General features: G+C 41.7%; 1 pseudogene; it reads right to left on the minus strand.

Moving 5' to 3' along the window:
- LOC102904977 (uncharacterized) lies at positions 1-1,423 on the minus strand (annotated as a pseudogene).
- Positions 1,424-15,073: the final 13,650 nt, after the last annotated feature.

The raw sequence follows: 15,073 nt of genomic DNA on the forward strand, positions 1-15,073 counted from the left end.
CTACTGTTTTGGTAAGACAGTAGCTTTAGCTGCTGCTCCATACAACCGGTACTCCTCAGCAGCTGGGAGTTCTAATGTGAGGAGATGGAGGTCCCCCACTTTTGGGTGGGCAAATTTCAATTCTGGGCCCCGAGCGGTAAAGGAGATCTGGGCTCCCAGTTTTGTCAGGAGGTCTCTACCCTAAGAGCGGTGCCGGACAGTCGGGCAGGACCAGGAAGGAATGTTGTACAGTACCTTTTCCCAAGTTGACTGTTCTCTGGGTGGTCCAGGGTCTCTCTCTGCTTCCATTCGCTCCTTGAACCAGCGACTTTCGGGTAGATAGAGGCCCCAGCAGATGCTGGATGGCTGAATAGACTGCCCCTGTGTCCACCTCAAAGTCCACTGGGGTCCCTTCCACTTCAAACGTTACCCGGAGCTCGGGGAGGGGATCCGAACCCTGACTCCCTCAGTCTCCAAGGGCGAGGACCTGTCGGCCTCGCCCTTTCTGCTTCTTCGGGCATTCCCTGGCCCAGTGACCTTCCTCTTTACAGTAGGTGCATTGATTTGGTCCCAGAGGAGGGCGGCCTCCCCGGCCTCCTCCTCCTCCTCGCCCCAGTGGCCCCGGCCCGTCTCTTACCGCAGCTGCAAGAATCCGTGTCAAATCCCGATTTTGGCGTTTTTGTCGCTGTTTTTCTTTTTCTTCTCTTTCTTTTTCCAGCCGCGCTTGTTTTTCTTCCGCAGTCTCTCGCTTATAGTAGACCTTCTCTGCCTCTTTAACCAGATCTCTCAGGCTCAGTCCTTGCAATCCATCTAATCTCTGCAACTTCTGCCTTATATCTGTGGCAGACTGCCCTATAAAGGCCATGCTCACTGTTCCCCTCAATTCCTCTGACTGTGGGTCAAAGGGGGTATACCTTCTATATGCCTCCATGAGTCTCTCAAGGAAGGCAGAGGGGGTTTCTTCAGGCCCTTGAAGAACCTCACCTACCTTAGCCAAATTAGTGGGCCTTCTGGCCGCTGCTCGGAGACCCGCCATTAGAGTCTGGCGATAGAGGGACAGATGCTCACTACCTTCGGGAGTGTTCAGGTCCCAGGTCGGACGTCTCAGGGGGAAGCGCTCATCAATGAGATTGGGGAGCTGGGTTGGCTGCCCGTCCGGTCCAGGGACCAACTTTCTAGCTTCCAGGAGGATGCGTTCCCTTTCTTCCGTGGTGAAAAGGACCCCCAGAAGTTGCTGGCAATCGTCCCACGTAGGCTGGTGGGAAAACATGATGGACTCTAGGAGTCCGGTTAGTCGGGTGGGATCTTCAGAAAAGGGTGGATTATTATTTTTCCAATTATATAAATCTGAGGAAGAAAATGGCCAATATTGGAGGGCAGGCATGTCTCCCCCAGCCCCATCCTCAGTGGTTCCCCCAATGGGGCGCAGGGGCAGTGTGACCGCCGGTGGGGCCTCATCATAAGGGCGTGCCCTTCTTTGACGGGTGCCCTGTGCCGCCCCGAAGGGGAGAAGAGGGCCAGTCGGGATTCTGCCCCTGCTGGTTGTGGCGGCAGTCTGTAGGGCGGCGGGGGATCTAGGTCAAGAGAAATGAGATCAGCCTGAGACTCTGGCAGGGGTGTAGGTGGTGGGGTCAATGGAGGAGGGGAAGATTTAGGCGAGTCAGAGGTTTTGGTTAGAAGGAGGGGGGTTTGGCCCCCAGAGCCAGTTAGTGGTGCAGACGGGCCGACCTGAAACGACCGGACCCACTTAGGTGGGTCCAGCACCAAGTCCTCCCAGACCCAGATGTAGGCTTGTTGGTCCGGATGTCCATGGGAGCCTGGAATAAACATTTTCTGTTTAACTGCCCTAACAAGATTCAGATCGAAAGTGCCATCAGCGGGCCACCCCACGCCAAAGGTGGGCCACTCAGATGAACAGAAAGTCTGCCACTTTCCTTTCTTCACTCGAACCGCCAGGTTCGAGGCTCAGGCCGATACTTCTGACCAATGGGTGAGGGTGAGAGAGAGTGGTGTAGAGGCAGTCTGCCCCATACCGAACAGATAAAATAAGACACCGAAGGACAAGAACAAACTCACAACACACAGAGACAGGACAAGCCGGCAAAATGGTACAGAAAATGAAACCAAAAGATTATCTAGCAGCCCGGGCCTTTTAAAAAGTCTCCTAGGCAAGAGGGTATCCGAAGGGGTCCCTCTTACAGGATCCCCACACTCTAGAGCATCCTCCAGAGTTGCAGCCTGTGGGTTCTGGACACGTCTGTCCCCCACTGTCCTGGGAGTCCTCACGGACAGCCGCTCACCCTCCCAAGCCGACTCACCACCAGACGTGAAGAATATCTAGGTGGAACCTCCAAAATGTTAGAGTCGGCGCTGATAACAGAAGCTTCACTCCGATATCGAGTCACTCAGAAGCAATTTATTGTACGTGTGCACAGGGGTCAACAGTCAAGCTGAGGACTGAAGACCCTGAAGCTCAAGCTTGCAGGCTTATTTTGCAAGAGCTGTGGGCAAGCTTCACACCATGGAAGCTTTTGCAAGAGCTGTGGTTTTAGCTTAAGCAGAAACATTTTTTTTTAACCTAAGTAAGAATATAGTTCTCTATTAACTCTTCAGTACATATTTCAATTTTCCAAATTCTGCAAAGTGAAACTTGTCCATCTGCCAGATTTCACTCCTCTGAGTACCAGTTGGGTTACATCCTGCTGGTAATGGCATTTGATTGTAGAAGGAACAAGTAGGACGTTTCTTTACTATTTCTTTGGCTTGTTGCCAGGTTATGGAAAATTCCTTTTTTAAACCTTTACTATTGACATGATGTTTTTTATGAAATTCTGAGGCCTCCAGCACATTTCCTATCAATAATTTATCAATCTCATCATTGCCTTGAGCTAGAGGGCTTGGCAGACCAGTATGAGATTGGATGTGAGTTATATATAAAGGATGACTCCTTTTCCTGATTGTATCTTGTAATTGAATAAATAGTGAAGTTAATTCTGAAGCATCAGGGATAAATTCTGCAGTCTCAATATGTAATACCACTCTTTCAGCATACTGAGAGTCAGTTACTATGTTGAGAGGTTCTGAAAAATCCATTAATACCAACAGAATAGCATACAATTCTGATTTTTGAACTGAATTAAAAGGATTTTGAACCACTTTACTTAAATATTCTGATTTGTAACCTGTCTTTCCTTCTTTGTTGGCATCTGTATAAAATGTACGAACTCCAGATATGTTTTTTTTGCCGTGCCATTCGAGGCAAGATCCAATAAGCTGTCTTTATAAGATCAATTCTATTGCTTTTGGGATATTTGCTGTTAATTTCTCCCAAAAAAATTACTGCAAGCTCTTTGCCAAGGTTCACTTTCTGTCCATAATTTTTCAATGTCCTCCTTAGTTAAAGGTATGACAATTTCTGCTGGGTCTATTCCTGAAAATTAACGAAGTCTCAATTTTCCTTTTCAAATCAAGTCAGAGATTTTCTACATAAGTTTTTAATTTTTTATTTGGTTTATTTGGTAAAAATATCCATTCTAATATAATATCTTCCCTCTGCATTAATATTCCTGTAGGAGAATGCCTAGAACATAAAATAACCAAGATGCAATCCAGCTTTGGATAAGTACAATCCACGTGCCCTTCATGTACGTTCTTTTCTACCAAGGCCAATTCTTTCTCAGCTTCAGGTGATAATTCTTTTGGACTATTTAAGTCCTTGTCACCTTCTAAGGTTTTGAACAAATTCTTCAGTTCATCATTTTTCACCCCAACAATAGTTCTTAGATGAGAATTATCTCCAAATAATCTTTGAAAGTCATTAAGAGTCTGTAGTCCATCTCTCCTAATTTGCACCTTTTGGGGTCTAATTTTTTGTAGCTCTATTTTATATCCTAAATAATTAATAGAATCTCCTCTTTGTATCTTTTCAGGAGCAATTTCAAATCCACAGCAAGACAAAATTTTCTTTACTTCTTCAAACATTCTTTCTAAAGTATCTGCATTTGAGTCAGCTAGTAAAATATCATCCATATAATGATAAATTATAAATTTAGGAAATTTTTTACGTATCACTTCCAATGGCTGTTGTAAAAAATATTGGCACAGAGTTGGGCTATTCAACATTCCCTGTGGGAGGACCCTCCATTGAAATCTTTTAACTGGTTGAAAATTATTATAAGTAGGCACTGTGAAAGCAAATCTTTCTCTGTCTTTTTCTTGTAAGGGTATTGAAAAGAAACAGTCTTTTAAATCAATAACTATGAGAGGCCATCCTTTTGGTAACAGAGTAGGCAAAGGCATCCCAGATTGTAGAGGGCCCATTGGCTGAATTTCTTTGTTAATTGCTCTAAGGTCTGTTACCATTCTCCATTTACCAGATTTCTTTTTAATAACAAATACAGGAGAATTCCAAGGGCTGGTTGATTCTTCAATATGCTGAGCATTTACCTGTTCTACCAGCTCTTCTATAGCCTGGAGTTTCTCTGTTGTTAAAGGCCATTGCTGGACCCATACAGGCTTGTCTGTTAACCATTTTAAAGGTAGAGCTGTTGGCATCTTTGGAAGATCATCAGTTGTTGTGCCCTGTTCTTGTGTAAAATGGATGGCTAGTGACCACTCATCAGAATAATATCTTCTAATATTTCTCTCAGAAACATGTGCTAGTTTATGATTTGTTTCTGAGATTGGAGGGATGTTAATCTGAGTATTCCATTGTTGCAACAAGTCTCGACCCCACAGGTTCATAGCTATATTAGCGACATACGCTTTTAATTTTCCTTTCTGTCCTTTTGGACCTATACATCGAGCCATCTTGTACTCTGTTTCACCTGAGATAATTCCTAACAGTTGAACATTTACCTCCTAAAGAGTCTAAAGCTGTCATCCTGGCACTTAAATTGACTATCTTTTTAAATAGTAAAATGAGGATAAGCATAGTAATAAACTGCACAATTTGATCAATATTAATCTTCTCATATACTTGTTCATTGTCAGACTGCCTAAAATTTCAAACAAAGCCCAATTTTCTTCCAATGTACACATAAAACCCATTTTTTTTAAATGTGAAAAAAAATTCTCTTTTAAATAGTTTCCTTTAAAATATCTGATATGTTGTGACTTACCAAATCTGTGTAAGTTACAAGAGGCCAAAATTCTGGTGCAATTATGGTAATGTCTGCACCTGTGTCTACTAGACCAGACAACAAAACACTGTGGTGGTATTGTGTTCCCCAAAATATTGTGTTTTATTAATAAGAACCTTTAAGAATCCTGCTACAAAACACCATTTATTTTTATCATTAATTTTGGTCTTTGTTCATTAATAGAATTTTGCCAAAAATTTTTCTTTGTGTTTTCTCCTGAATTTTCTATTCTCTCTGTTTCATCATCCTGACCAGCATGATTTATTCCAATAGGCATTTGGTTATTTAATCGCTTTGAGCAGGGGTTTCCTCTATGGCTGCAGGAAAGGTTTGAACTGGATTTGATATGGGGGCCTGCATGAGGTCCCTCTGGGAGTTTTCCGAAGACTCAGGCAAAGGCTTACCCTGTCTGCCCCTTGTTGATCTACATTCGTTTGTCCAGTGTTTTCCCTTACCACACCTTCTGCATACTACAGAAGGAAGGGGCATTCTGTTGCCATTGTTCCTTGAAGAAACATTGTTTCTAGTAATGACCTGTTTACAGTCCCTTTTCAAATGTCCTTGCTTTCCACATCCAAAACATCTAGCATTCCTCACACCTTTTGAAATTGATTCTCCTACCCACATATCATCATGCTCATGAGTCTCAACATTAACTGTGTCTTTAATCCAATCTTCCAAAGGTGCAGATCTTGCCTTTAAGGGCCTGATTATCTTTTTGCATGCTGCATTCGCATTCTCAAAGGCCAAAGATTCAATTATTATCTTACTAGCTTCTGAATCTGGGACCATTCTCTTTACTGTTGAAGCCAGTCTTTGTAAAAAATCTGTGAAAGATTCTTTTGGGCCTTGCATAACCTTTGTAAATGACTCAGTTTTTCTTCCTGGTTCCTCAACTCTGTCCCAGGCATTCAAGGCTGCCGTTCGACTTAAAATTAGGATTTGGACATCATATAAACATTGTGTTTGTACTGAAGCATATTGGCCTTCTCCAATAAGCTGATCCTGGCAAACTTGTATTCCTTTATCCCTCCATTGTTTGTCTATGTTTTTAGCCTCATCCTTGAACCAAGTTAACCACTGAAGCCTCTGGCTGGGTTCAAGAACAGCTTGTGCCAGCTCCCGCCAGTCCTGTGGTACAATCCTATTATATGTTGACCAAGAGTTTAACATTTGCTTTACATATGTGGAATGCATGCCATAAGATACTATTGCCTCCTTAAACCATTTAAATCCAACATTTCAATTGGAGCCCAAATATTTTGTGTAGTCATTTGACTAGGCAACTGCTGTAAGGTTATAGGATAAATTAAGGGTGACTGTGTGAAAACAGGCTTTCTTTCTGTAACCTTATGATCCAAACTTGAAGCAACTTCACTGTTAATTTCTTCTGTCTAAATTTTTACAGGTTTGACAAGTTTTTCTAAAGCTGTCATCCTGGCACTTAAATTGACTATCGTTTTAAATAGTAAAATAAGGATAATCATGGTAACAAACTGCATAATTCGATCAATATTAATCTTCTCATATAGTTGTTCCATTGTTAGACTGCCTAAAATTTCAAACAAAGCCCAATTTTCTTCCAATGTACACATAAAACCCATTTTTTTTAAATGTAGAGAAAATTTCTCTTTTAAATAGTTTCTTTTAAAATATCTGATATGTTGTGACTTACCAAATCTGCGTAGAACCGTAGAAATCCGAGGGGATTTCAAAACAGCCACCTAGTGTCTGAGGTGTGAAGAGAGAGAGAGAGAGAGAGAGAGAGAGAGAGAACGCAAGAAAGCATAGCCAGCTAAAGCTTAAATCCAGACACGTGTTCCCTCTTGAGCCAGGTCAAGGCTTGGCTTTGGCTTCCTTAAGCTCTGACCACATGCGCTAGCTTTACAGGCAGGGGCCCTATTTGGCAGGGCAGGCCTGAGTTGTTTGTAGCACCGGCTTTAAGCAAGTAGCTCATGGTTAGTCAGGCCTGAGGTCAAGTTGACCTGGGCCCAGGCTAGGGAGCCGACCGCCTGGGCTAGGGAGCCGACCCTTCTGGGAAACCGGACCTGCCGCCAAGCCAAGCAGTTTTTAATGGACGCTTGTCTCTTTGGGTGCCAAATGTAGATGTAACCAACTGTCTTATTAAATAAGAAACACAGAACCAATGTAAAAGAGAAAGCCAAGAGGTCAGAGCTCAGAGCAAAAACCTTACCCTTCCTCCTGTGGTGGTCCTACCTCTCCGAAAAAGACCTACTTCCTGTGTGTTTGTCTTTAGATAGTCTTTCTGTTCTGCCTTCTCATTGGTTGTAAACCCAAACTCGTGACTGCCTTGTCACTGCCTGTAAGTACAGCCCTCCAGGTCTTAAAGGCATATGTCTCCAATGCTGGTTGTATCGCTGAACAACAGAGATTTACCTAGCTCTGCCTACCAAGTGCTGGGATTATAAGCATACGCCGCCACCACCATACTCTTCCCATGGCTCTAATAGCTCTGACACCGGGCAACTTTATTTACTAACATGCAATTAAAATCACATTTCAGTACAAATAAAATACCACCATACACTGGCACACCAGATGTACCAGATGTATCAAAGAGGATGAAGAAGTATGGAAATTCAAGGCAAAATGATGCAACCAAGGAAACACAAATCCTTCTATCAATGAACACTGCAAGGGAAGTTAAGTAAATGCCAGAAAAAGAAAAGAGTAATTCTAAGAAAATTGCCTGAGTATAAAGGGAATATATAGCATCATTACACTGAGACTATTAACACAATTCATTGTATGAATAATGAGAAATTCATCAATGAAGTGGAGATCTTTCTTTTAAAAATGCTGCAGGGTTAGGGAGGTTAATGGACAAAACATTTGCTCTGCACGTACGAAGACGTGAGTTTACACAAACAGACAGACAGACAGACAGACAGACAGACATATAGATAGAGTTATAGATTTGAATGATTTACAAATTGTGGCGCAGCTAGTTCACAATAGCTGTCTACCAATGGAAAGAACAGGAATCTAGCAGTTGCTCCGTCGAAGAAGCTGAAGTCTCATCTGGTCTTCAAGATAGGCTGGAATCCTGAAGAACTAGGCTCTAATGCTGGTGAAGGAATTAACTTGCCAGTGAGAGTGAGGACGACCAGGCAAAGAACAATTAACTTCCTTCGTCCACGTCCTTTACATTGGCTGTTAGCAGAAGGTGTGGTCCAGATTAGCTGGATCATCCCACTTTAAGAGATCCAGATTTAGTGTCAGTCTTCCAACTTCAAATGCTTTAATTACAAAACATCCCTCCCAGATGGAACTAGATGCTTGGTTGGGTTTTAGTTAATTCCAGGTGTGATGACATTGACAACCAAGAATAGCCATCATACTAAGTAAAGTCAGATGTGGTACTGTATTTTTGTAAACCTGGTGCCACAGCAGGGGATGGCAGGCAGAGACAAGAGAATTCTTGGAAGCTTGTGGGCCAGTTAGCCTTACAGATGCAGTACAAACAGTAAGAGACCCTGCCTCAAACAAGAAAAAAATCCATGGACCAGGAGCCATGGTTGTCCTGGACTTCCAAACCTGGGCTGTGCAATGTGCTCAAACAAGGATACACATCACACACACACACACACACACACACACACACACACACACAATGAGTATTAAAAAAGGAAGACAAATTAAGTCACCGGAGAAGCACAATATCTTCTATTTATCCTTTATGTATTAAAAAAGCATAAATCTTGTATCTAAAAAATGGAATTAATTTAAAACTTCAATTTAGGCTTCGTGGATAGTATAGCAGATGAATCATTTCCTCAATGTCTCTGAATGAAGAGTCAGGGTATCAAGGATATGCCACCTTCTGACAAAAGAAGAACAAACAGAGGGGCTTTAGGGATGGAGAAGAGGCTTCAGGGACCGCTAAGAGCAAAGACGAACAGAACCAGGAAGCAGAGGAAAGTATTGATGGTAAAGACAGGAATGTTTGGACCAAAAGACTGGTCTGGAACACTTAGGAAGGAAAATAAAAGGGCTTGCAGTTGGGCATGAGTTGCCAAGGATGGCCAAAAAGAAAAAAAAGGCAAGGCTCCGATAATCTTGGCAGGCTTTGTCCTGTTCCTATGAAGACACATACAGTGAGAAACATTGGCAAGGCACCTCTGCCCACTCACCAAGTCTGCCTTTTAATGCAGCTAATTGTAACAAACTAAATTTTGATTTAGAAAAATTTCCAAAAAACCTCCACCTACTCCAGAAAGATCACCCACAGCCCACCCCATGGACAAGGAGCTAACTGTGAGGTGACTGAGGAAAACTGCAGCTATGTCTTGGTAACAGTGATAAGAGTTAACTCCCCACAGACAGTGAAGGAAAGAGGGCCCATGCTAAAGCTACAATTTGGCCATGTAACCTAAAGGCAAAAAGAGCATAGTGCCATGAATGGCTAGCATCCAGTGCAAAGGTCTGAGTCCAGCAACACTTGGAAGCTTGATGAGCATCAGGACAAGCCAGGCTAACGGCCAGCAGAGGAGCCAAGGTCACATCAGGGAGCTTCGAATGTGTCCACCCCTAACTGGACAAATATCAATGAACACCACATGACCATCTATGTAGCATGTGACACATCCTTATTTATTCAGCCCAGAATAAGTCCAGAATATCAATCAACTCAGCAGAAATGACCCCAGGTTTTGTTGAAATCCCTACAATACAGTAGTGTAAATTCTCTCCTCTTGGGTCTCCCTCCCACACAGCAGTGATTCTAACCTTTCTGGAAACCACTGCTTAGATTGATAAGGAAACAGCAGATGTCAGTTCAGATCCCTGCAGAAAGTCGTAGGGAGGGAGACTCCCTCAGCCCCACTCCTCCCTTGTTCTAGGGTTTGAATCTAAAGGAAAGCAAGACCTCCAGGAGCAAATGCTGCGAAACAGAAAGTGAACCGAGGACAACCTGCCTGGACAGAGAGCCTTCCATGCCACTGTACACCTTGGGCAAGCACAGAGGAGATGATGGATACCAAGAGAACTGACAAAGTGCCCTGCAGAGGAGGGCAGAGAGGAAGTAAAGAAAGTATACTGCTACCAGCCAGTGCATAACAAAATAACTAGCTATGAAGACTCCTCACTTCATACTAATGGCTGGAGAGATCCTAAAGATTTTCTTTTTCTTTTTCTCTTTCTTTTTTTTTTTTTTTTGGTACTTCCCATTTGTGTTAGGCAGATGATTAGAAGTTTGTCTACATTTAAGTCTTTGGAACTTGTAAGTATGAAATGTTACATGGGAAGAAGGCCTTGAGGTTGACCACAGAATTAAAGTTAACTAAAAAAACTTCCTATTGTCATGGAGAAACACCTCACTGATAAAGTTATCCACCTCCTCAGAATCAATACATGGTGAGGGTGATGTCATTGAAGCAACAGAAACTGAAAATACCCTGACATAGATATTCCACTACGTGATAAATTAACTTCCAACCAAAACTAGTCAGAAGAGATGAAGAAAGGTACTGTATCTTAATAAATCAACAATTTGTCAAGAACACATAAAAATTACTTGTATACATATATTCACCAAATTGTCAAGACATCTAGGAGACAAATATTTGGTATTTTAGTGTGATAAACAAAAATGACAATCTTTTAGCCAAACTAACCCCAAGAAAAAGAGAAGATAGAAAATAGTAAGATTAGAGATGAAAAGATTAACTTTACAACAAGTACTAAGGAGAAGGAGAGTTGCTGTGGATGATTGTTTGATAAATAAAACACTGATTGGCCAGTAGCCAGGCAGGAAATATAGGCAGGACTAACAGAGAGGAAAAAGGAAATGACAGGAAGGCAGAGAGGGAAGACACCTGCTGCTGTCAAGGAAGCATCATGTAGAGGCAACAGGGAAAGCCACAGAACACGTGGTTACATATAGATTAACAAAAATGGGCTTAGTATAAGAGTAAGAGCTAGACAATGGTAGGCCTGAGCTAATGGCTAAGCAGTTTAAATAATATAAGAGTCGATGTGTTTATTTTATAAGTGGGCCCCAGGACTGGTGAGGCTTGGCGGGGCTGGAGAGAAATCCTCCAGCTATAGAAAGTTGAGTAACTGAGGAGTGCTTTGAAACCTACATTTCAAAAACTGGAAAACTGGAAGGAAAGTGGAGAAACTTTTAAATATATAATTTACTAAAATTAAACCAAGAGACTATAATGTTAAAACACATCTTAAGGAGCAAACATTTCTCACCCTGGAGTTTTACTAATGAATCTGCTTATTACACAAAAGGCTGTTTAGGTAGTCTATTTCCTCATGAGTCATTTTGAAAATGGATACCACTCAAATAATTGCTGATTTAATCAAGTTGTCCAATTTACTGACAGGTGTGAACAGGACATTTTCCTGTATTATCCTATTGTGGTAGGGATGCTAAAAGAAATACATCTACAGTTTTGATCTGTGAAACTAGTAAGGGTTTTCAGTCAAATGAAAAAGGTGACAATGGGATTACATTCGTTAATCATTTGCCTTGAAATAAGCAGAAGTTTCTGGATTACCATACTGTAAACCTAGAGGCCTCATGTTAATCAACTTAGTGTTACTGCAATAAATATCAGAGAGATAATCATCCCACAAAGAAAAAAGTTTTACATTTGGCTTACAGTTTCAGTGTCTGTGGTCTATGATTAGATGGCCTCATTACTGTTAAACTTCAGTAGTACACCAGAGGGGAGAACTCATGAAAGGAAAACACACACACACACACACACACACACACACACACACACACACACACTCAACTCATGTGTGAGGACCAGAGGAGTGAAAGAGAAATAGGCCTAGGTCTCAGTGTCTCCTCAACTGCATACCCAAAATGATCCCAAATCTTAGTTGGTCCATTAAAGGTCCTGGGGAAGATGCTAGGTCTGGCATGGGGTTATCTGTGGGAAAAGAATCTATGTACACCTTGCTATTTCATCTGTTTATGTCTCTGTGATAAAATACAGCTCAGTCCTCACATTCAGCTCCTCCCTGTACCTACTCATCCTGTCCTCTCATAGTACTAACCAAAGCTCCTATGCTTTTGACCTCATCTTCATCCTCTGTTCCTTCATCTTCCATCTTTCCTCGCTTGCTTCTTACCCCTGGCTCTGAGAAACTCTGCCTTCTTCTCTTCTCTCCATCTATGCACCTGTATCAACCATCTATAGAAACTGCCTTATCCTTTCTTTTTGGCCACATGACTCTGCTCTGACCAAGAATCCGGCCCCATCCTTTACTTCACCTGGGTATGCAAAAACGTCCTTTGTTCTGAGTCAATTGCTCTGCAATGCTGTTTTCCCTGTCAGGAGAAGGGAGGTCTGAGCTTCATTTGCAGGAGAAACAAAGCTATGCATCTACAGTACACTTGTCTCCTAGGCCCTGGAGCGGGGTCACCTAGTGGATCATCAGTACTTCTGAGAAGTTTAACTGTTTGCCATATGGCCTAGTAGTATATGGGCACACAAGAATTTCATAGCAGAAGACAGCTGATATATATTAATAAGTTAAATAACACCAAGTATTCCTTGATAAATGACTTCCTCTGGAGGACACCTTGGTCAGTCAAGGTATAGCTTATTATATACAGCTGAATCTCTATAATATATTCTTACAGCCAGCTATATTACTCAATGTTCACCCAACAGAGATGCTGAGGATGAACTTGAGTTCCTAAAAACAGCTGCTATAGCTGAGCTCTGTATTATTTATCATGAGAACTCAATGAAATTGTAATGAGTTAGGCTGGACAGTATACATCCTTTCAATGTCACCCACAGAGGGCTGTTTAATATACACTCAATGCCCATAATCTTTGGATTTGGCTCACAAAATCAAGAAGTATGTTCCTGAGTCAATCAAGGCACAGTGATTCACAGCTGTGATCTCAGCAGTCAGGAGGCTGAGTAAGGAGAATCACCAGGAGCATAAAGTCAGTCTGGACTTCATAGTCCTACAGGGATTCTAGATCTACACAGGATCCAAAGGAAGACTCAAAATATTTTTAAGAGACACATCAGTTGAGTGATGAAGCATCTTACAGAATGGGAAATCTCTTTACCAGCTATGTACATAGGGGGTTAGTATCTAGAAAACAAGTAACCCAATCTAAAAATGGAGTATAAGCTAAAAAAAAAGTTCTTAAAAAAATGTTGTGCAAATACCTGAGATATATATATATATATATATATATATATATATATATATATATATATATAATGCTCAACATTATTATCCACCAGGGAAACACAAGTCAAAACTACTTTGAGATTTCACCTCACCTCAGTCAGCATAGCAAAAAACAAAAATACAAATAGCAGCAAATGCTGCTGTGGATGTGGGATAAGGAGAACACTCACTCCCCACTTATGTTAGTGCCAATTTGTGTAATTATGCACAAAATAATGAGGTCAAACACAGTCTAAAATCCGAAGAAAAAATTTTATTCCAAAAAAAATCACCGTGGGACACAAAAAGCTAATGAGCTAGCTGATACCATAGCCAGAGTGTGGGATTCTGTACCTATGGCAGTTGGAGGGGGTGGGGTTATGATCCCCTTCCTATAGAAGGAGAAAGCATCAGGCATGGACAATAAATTTTTTACAATTCCTAATTTAAACATTTGAAGACAGATTGCTTTTTAAGGATTTACCATTTTCCATTAACAAGGTTTTAGAGAGTTTCAGCTGATTGATTTTTGTATATCCCTGAAGTCTTTCCTGACACAGCTAATTGATGTTTGCCCCAAATCTGCAACTCTTTCTGACATAGCTGGGTTCCCATAGAAGGAGGAATATGAAACAATGCAAAGGAGGCTGTCACATAGAACTCATTAAAAGTTAACTTTGGCTTTTGATAGTGAGTGGCAGGGGTTTGCAGAGAGCAATCTTTAGTAAAACACTAACATTAGGGTTTCTGACAGAGCTCCTATCATAAAACAAGGAAGGGCCCAGTGAAAGGTTAATCCCCATTTGCTGGCAAAGCTGATGGCTGTCAGCTTCCATCTCTTCATCTTACAAATATTTATTCCTATATTCCTATCTTATTCCCATATTTCTGTCTTTTTTTTTTTTTTTTGGTTTTTTCGAGACAGGGTTTCTCTGTGTAGCTTTGCGCCTTTCCTGGAGCTCACTTGGTAGCCCAGGCTGGCCTCGAACTCACAGAGATCCGCCTGGCTCTGCCTCCCGAGTGCTGGGATTAAAGGCGTGCGCCACCAACGCCCGGCCCATATTTCTGTCTTATTCCTACATCCCTGGACCCTTCAGTTACTGGGGTAATTTTGTGGAAGCTCCACAAAAAAGGAACATAGCTTTACTACATGATCCAGCTGCATTACTCCTGGAAATATTCCCAAATGGCTTCGTCTACTACTGATCAGCTACTGCACATCCTTCATTCCTGCTCTATCCACAATAGCCAAGAAATGGAAACAATCTGGATGCCCATCTACTGGTGAATGGATAAAGAAAATGTGCAACTTTACAGAATGAAATATTATTCATCTGTTATGCAAAATGGAAACTATGAAATTTATGGGGCATTGGATGGAGATGCATTTCAATCATTCTCAGTAAGGTAAGAGAGGCCCAGAAAGACAAACATCATTTAATCCCACTTATGTGTAGACTTATCTTCCACCTTTCAGATATGTGTGTTCTATTTGGGATACCCACAGGGGTTTGAAACACTATGATGCCATGAAGTGAGACTTACAAGAGAGGGAAGATGGGATTGGATTTAAAAGAGAAATATGGATAAAGAAGTGTTAAATTGGGCTGGGAGGTGAGAACAGGGCAGGGGAGTGAAAGTAGAAGGCATAAATAACACTAAAGGGTTTTCAACCTGTCATGTGACCTCCAAATGTAGAGGCTTTCTAAAACATATCTATACACATAGAACGAAGAAGATGGAGTTTCCCTCTATTGGGCACCAATGTCCCT

Source organism: Peromyscus maniculatus, chromosome 19 (genome assembly GCF_049852395.1).
Source record: "Peromyscus maniculatus bairdii isolate BWxNUB_F1_BW_parent chromosome 19, HU_Pman_BW_mat_3.1, whole genome shotgun sequence".
NCBI lineage: Eukaryota > Metazoa > Chordata > Mammalia > Rodentia > Cricetidae > Peromyscus > Peromyscus maniculatus.